Consider the following 6966-nt stretch of genomic DNA (forward strand, 5'->3'; position numbering starts at 1 on the left):
AGTACAGGCAGGGAATAGGCAAAAGGCATTGTTAGTGAGGCAGGCCAAAACTATCATACACTGCAGGATTCAATTACAGGGGAAAACCAGAGCTCTGAATAGAAGTGTGTCACAAACAATACCTCACAATGATGGGTGCAGGGAACTGAACTAAATAGTGTGTGATAATGACATACAGGTGTGTGAACAGGTGATTAGAATTGAGGTGATTGGGATCTGGAGAGTGACATCAGGGGATCTACATGTTTGAGTGTGAGTTTGAAGCAGATGTCACACTGTGTAACCACCTGAATGATCGAAATAGCTAGGGTCTGAATCATGCTCTGAGTTAGGCCTACAGTAGGCTGCAGGATACAAGAGAATGAGTGTGGCTTGGCAGTAAAAAAAACAATGTTTATTATGACATCCGACATCGGGTAGAAAGCACACTGGTCTCGAGGTGACTGGAGGGCCAGAAACTCATTGCGGAGGTGTTGGAGAGCTACCGAGTAGACATATAACAAATATATATATATTATATATATCCAGTACCAGTAAAAAGTTTGGACACCTACTCATTCAAAGACACACCTATTCATTCTTTATTTGTACTATTTTCTACATTGTAGAATAATAGTGAGGACATCAAAACTATGAAATAACACATTTGGAATAATGTAGTAACCAAAAAAGTGCTAAACAAACACTTTGCCTTGATGACAGCTTTGAACACTCTTGGCATTTTCTCAACCAGCTTCATGAGAAATGCTTTTCCAACAGTCTTGAAGGAGTTCCCACATATGCTGAGCACTTGTTGGCTGCTTTTCCTTCACTCTACGGTTCAACTCATCCCAAACCATCTCAATTGGGTTGAGGTTGGGTGATTGTGGAGGCCAGGTCATCTGATACAGCACTCTCCTTGGTCAAATAGCCCTTACACAGCCTGGAGGTGTGTTTTGGGTAATTGTCCTGTTGAAAAAGAGCAAACCAGATGGGATGGCATATCAGTGCAGAATGCTGTGGTAGCCATGCTGGTTAAGTGTGCCTTGAATTCTAAATAAATCACTAACTGTGTCACCAGCGAAGCACCCCCATACATCACACCTCCTCCATGCTTCACGGTGGGAACCACATATGCGGAGGATAATCCGTTCACCTACTCTGCGTCTCACAAAGACACCGCGGTTGGAACCAAAAATCTCAGATTTGTACTCATCAGACCAAAGGGCAGATTTCCACCGGTCTAATGTTCATTGCTCGTGTTTCTTGGCCCAAGCAAGTCTCTTCTTCCTATTGGTGTCCTTAAGTAGTGGTTTCTTTGCAGCAATTCGACCATGAAGGCCTGATTCACGCAGTCTCCTCTGAACAGTTGATGTTGAGATGTGTCTGTTACTTGAACTCTGTGAAGCATTTATTTGGGCTGCAATTTCTGAGTCTGTTAACACTAATGAACTTATCCTCTGCAGCAGAGGTAACTCTGGTTCTTCTTTCCTGTGGCTGGCCTCATGAGAGCCAGTTTTATCATAGCGCTTGATGGTTTTTGCAACTGCACTTGAAGAAACATTCAAAGTTCTTGAAATACTCCACATTGACTGACCTTCATGTCTTAAAGTAATGATGGACTGTTGTTTCTCTTTGCTTATTTGAGCTGTTCTTGCCATAATATGGACTTGGTCTTTTACCAAATAGGGCTATCTTCTATATACCCCCCCTACCTTGTCACAGCACAACTGATTTGCTCAAACGCTTTAAGAAGGAAAGGAATTCCACAAATGATCTTTTAACAAGGCATACCTGTTACTGTCACGTTCTGACCTTTATTTTCCTTTGTTTTGTCTTTATTTAGTATGGTCAGGGCGTGAGTTGGGATGGGCAGTCTATGTTTTGTGTTTCTATGTTTAGGTTTTTGTTTCGGCCTAGTATGGTTCTCAATCAGAGGCAGGTGTCGTTGGTTGTCTCTGATTTGTATTTTTATCATTTTTATTTTACCTTTATTTTACTAGGCAAGTCAGTTAAGAACAAATTCTTATTTTCTATGACGGCCTAGGAACAGTGGGTTAACTGCCTGTTCAGGGGCAGAACGACAGATTTGTACCTTGTCAGCTCGGGGATTCGAACTTGCAACCTTTCGGTTACTAGTCCAACGCTCTAACCACTAAGGTAGCCTGGGTTTCACTGTTGGTTTGTGGGTGTTTGTTTCCGTGTCTGTGGTTGTCACCACACGGGACTGTTTCGGTTTGGTTTTCGTTCATGGTCACATTTATTGTTAAGTATTTCTTAGTGTTCAGTTGATGTTTTATAATAAACGATATGGACACTTACCACGCTGCGTTTTGGTCCGATCCCTGCTACACCTCTTCTTCAGACGAAGAGGAGGAAATCTGCCGTTACAGTTACTTGAAATGCCTTCCAGGTGACTACCTCATGAAGCTGGTTGAGAGAAACTGTCAACAAGGCAAAGGGTTTAACTACATGATTCCATATGTGTTATTTCATAGTTTTGATGTCTTCACTATTATTCTAATCACATCAAATCAAATTTTATTGGTCACATACACATGGTTAGCAGATGTTAATGCGAGTGTCGCGAAATGCTTGTGCTTCTAGTTCCGACCGTGCAGTAATATCTAACAAGTAATCTAACAACTACCTTATACACACAACTGTAAAGGATTGATTAAGAATATGTACATTTAAATATATGGATGAGCGATGGCCGAACGGCATAGGCAAGATGCAGTCGATGGTATAGAGTACAGAATATACATATGAGATGAGTAATGTAGGGTATGTTAACATTATATTAAGTGGCATTGTTTAAGTGACTAGTGATGCATTTATTACCTCCAATTATTAAAGTGGCAAGAGATTGAGTCTGTATGTTGGCAGCAGTCACTCAATGTTAGTGATGGCTGTTTAACAGTCTAATGGCCTTGAGATAGAAGCTGTTTTTCAGTCTCTCTGTCCCAGCTTTGATGCAACTGTACTGACCTCGCCTTCGGGATGATAGCGGGGTGAACAGGCAGTGGCTCGGGTGGTTGTTGTCCTTGATGATCTCTGTGGCCTTCCTGTGACATCGGGTGGTAAGTGTAGATGTCCTGGAGGGCAGATAGTTTGCCCCCGGTGATGCGTTGTGCAGACCTCACTACCCTCTGGAGAGCCTTACTACCCTCTGGTTACGGTTGTGGGCTGAGAAGTTGCCGTACCAGGTGATGATACAGCCCGACAGGATGCTCTTGTTTGTGCATCTGTAAAAGTTTGTGAGTGTTTTTTGTGACAAGCCAAATTTCTTCAGTCTCCTGAGGTTGAAGAGGCGCTGCTGCGCCTTCTTCACTACACCGTCTGTGTGGGTGGACCATTTCAGTTTGTCCGTGATCTGTACACCGAGGAACTTAACATTTTCCACCTTCTCCACTATTGTCCCATCGATATGGGATGGAGGGGTGCTCCCACTGCTGTTTCCTGAAGTCCACGATCATCTCCTTTGTTTTGTTGACATTGAGTGTGAGGTTATTTTCCTGACACCACACTCCGAGGGTCCTCACCTCCTCCCTGTAGGCTGCCTCGTCATTGTTGGGAATCAAGCCTACCAATGTAGTGTCGTCTGCAAACTTGATGATTGAGTTGGAGGCGTGCGTGGCCACGCAGCCATGGGTGAACAGGGAGTACAGGAGAGGGCTGAGAACGGGGTGGAGATGTTGTTTCCAGTTTACATAGAGTCCAATGAAGTTCTTTCAGGGCTGTCGGTGTCTGCTTGGGGGGGGATCTAGACGGCTGTGATTATAATCGAAGAGAATTCTCTTGCAAGATAATGCGGTCGGCATTTGATCGTAAGGAATTCTAGGTCAGGTGAACAAAAGGACTTGAGTTCCTGTATATTGTTATTATCACACCACTCGTTAATCATAAGGCATACACCCCCGGCCTTCTTCTTACCAGAGAGATGTTTGTTTCTGTCTGAGCATGCGAAAAAACCGGTGAAGAAACCGAACCGGGTGGCTGTACCAACTCTGCTAATTTATCCAGAGGAGGAATAAAGAAATCATCTGGAATGAGTAGGTGTGTCAAAACTTTTGACTGGTACTGTATATATTTTGACGAGAACATATGACAAGTTTATAAAATAAAAATGTGACCTTTCATGTACGGACTATGGAATCAAGTAGGATTACATCATTTCCTTGACCCCATCCTTAACATCCTCATATGTTAAGGTGCACAGTGAACCTTAAAAGTTCTGTATGGAAACATTTGAAAGAATTTCAGGCTCTTGTTGGAATGGAATTAAAACTAAATTGTAATGTTTTCCATGTGCCATCAACACCGGCAGATATTGGATCATTGGGCTGTTGTACAAACGCAGACCATGCAGCAGGAACATTTGTTAAAACTTCTCGTTATAGTGGACCTTGGGGTCAGTAAAACATCAGTCAAGAGTTATGTCCATCAGATCTTTTCTCAACATTATCGAGCAACTATTGATGTTGACTTTGCGCTGAAGGTTCTGCACTGGGACAGTGACTCCGTTATAAGACTACTAATAACCCACAAACCACAATACAAAACAGGCTACCTAAATATGGTTCCCAATCAGAGACAACGACAAACACCTGCCACTGATTGAGAACCATATCAGGCCAAAACACATAGAAACAGACTAACTAGACATGCAACATAGAATGCCCACTCATATCACACCCTGACCAAACAAAACATAGAAACAAACAACGCAAATAATGGTCAGAGTGTGACAATCATAATCACCAGTGTACAGTTTTTCTCCCTACAGAATTTCATGTGTGCTGTGGAGGAGCATGTGTCTTGTCTATTTGTTTATTAGGCTCCCCATTAGCTATTGCAGAGGCAGCAGCTATTCTTCCTGGGGTCCACAACAAACACGACAAGTAACAAAACACTGATACTGTAACGCTTGTCGTCTGGGGAAGGAGAGCAGGACCACTGCACAGCGTGGTAAGTGTTCATATTTTAAATATTTTAATGAACACTGAAAACAAAACAATAAACAACCAACGAACAGTCCTGTAAGGTGCAACACAACACTAAACAGAAAATAACCACCAACAAAACACAATGGAAAACAGGCTACCTAAATGTGGTTCTCAATCATGGACAACGATTGACAGCTGCCTCTGATTGAGAAGGAACTGATAACTGGAGTGCCTGTACAGATACACTACTGCCCTAAATGTTTACATTAAGAATCACAGAGAACATCCTATCAAAAAATTATTTTGCTTTCTTGTTTTATACCAGGCCAATCACAGAAATAGAAAATTATAGACAAACTAACATAGACAAGTCACCAAACTCACACCCTGACCATACTAAAACAAAAGACAAAACAAAGGAACTAAGGTCAGAACGTGACAGACAATGACGGGGTTCATCTGGTCTCATGCTCATTAGAGCCATATGAGCACTAGTTACACTCTCGCTCTCTGTATGTGTGTGTGTGTGTGTGTGTGTGTGTGTCTGTACTATGAAAACCTGACCTTTTCTGCTGTTTTTGGAATGTGCTAAATCATAATGCAATATAATAAGATTATAAGTACATATAATTACAGTATACGCTAGATCAGTGCTGTATGTCGGTCTGACCCTGATATGTACTGTTCACGTATTTGTTTGTCCCAGGACAAGAAAGATATTGGAATATGACCCGTGTGTGTTACCGGAAGGCTGTTGGAGCTCTGGGGGTGTTTGACATGACCCACGACCTTAGTGTCCAGGTCGTCCTTTCAAGTGGAAGGACGACCTGGACACTAAGGTCACCCTCAGTCATGGCAAACCTGTCCCAGCTGTGGTGCTGGTCTACAAGTCTGACTAAGTCTGCTCCCAGCAGCTCAATCTGGACACATTCTGTGGGGAAAAAGGATTTGTGGGCTGGTTTGAGACCTCAGCCAAGGTAAGGGAGGGAGATAATGACGCAGATAGGGAAACGCTTCAGCTTACTTACTGTAGTCCTCCTAGTCTCTCACAACTGCCGTCTGTGGGCTGCTCTGTGGGCTGCTCTGTGGGCTGCTCTAGATGGTGTCTTTGCAATGGCTAAGATAAGATACACTTAAATGGTGTGTGTGTCTGTGTGTGAGACAGACTAGCCTCAGTATATTAACGATTCTAATCTAAACACATTTCAGACTGCTGGGGAGCTCCCTGGCTGATAACATTTGTCAGTCTTGGTCCTATGGAAGATCACTTTGTACAATGGTCTCTATTTCTTATGAAGAACACAAACACATTTGACAGCAGCCTTTGATTGTCAGCTTGGGTTAACTTAACTCATTCGAATGTAATCACAAATGCATGCGATCAATTGGAATGAAATGCTAGCATGCCGCGGGGCATTTGAGAAGAACACAGGCTAGTTTGCCAAGGGGAATGTGAACAGGAACATGTAAAATGGTCCAGCAGGCTGTGTAATGTGTGTTCCCTCCTCACAGACTGAACCTGAGAGAAAGGGAACACTCACAGCTACTCTCTAATGAGTTACTCAGTTTAGTGTGAAGGCTGATTGGGTGAATATGTCACTGGGGCTAACCCAGCTGATAGCTTACATTGATAAAGATGATGAAAGATTAGAATAAACCTTTTGTCTGATGTAAAAGGATTTAAAATCCTGAGCAGATCTGCCCTGGGATTACTCCCCATCTGAGATCTATTGTCTTCTGTCTCCTAGCTGTCTCCTAGCTGTCCCCTAGCTGTCTCCTAGCTTGTCTCCTAGGTGTCCATAATTTGTATATTTTTGGTTTTATTGCATAGGAGAACACTAACATTGGTAAACCCTACTGTAGAGAGAGCCAGGAAACTGAGAAGCTAGTGCTTTGTGAAAGGTTGTTGTTATAGCCAAATACTAATGATATAACATCAATACCATACTAGGCCAGGGGTTTGTCTTCAGATGTGGCTGAATCTGATTGGACAGCATGCCTACTGCAGGCCTAATCGGTTTGAGTTTTAGACAGATTC

The 6966-nt window shown here is 42.8% G+C and overlaps 1 pseudogene; it reads left to right on the forward strand.

Annotated features, from left to right (window-relative positions):
* The first annotated feature begins 4345 nt into the window (after positions 1-4345).
* LOC115146954 (ras-related protein Rab-38-like) lies at positions 4346-6482 on the forward strand (annotated as a pseudogene).
* Positions 6483-6966: the final 484 nt, after the last annotated feature.

The sequence above is a fragment of the Oncorhynchus nerka genome, linkage group LG19 (genome assembly GCF_034236695.1).
Source record: "Oncorhynchus nerka isolate Pitt River linkage group LG19, Oner_Uvic_2.0, whole genome shotgun sequence".
NCBI lineage: Eukaryota > Metazoa > Chordata > Actinopteri > Salmoniformes > Salmonidae > Oncorhynchus > Oncorhynchus nerka.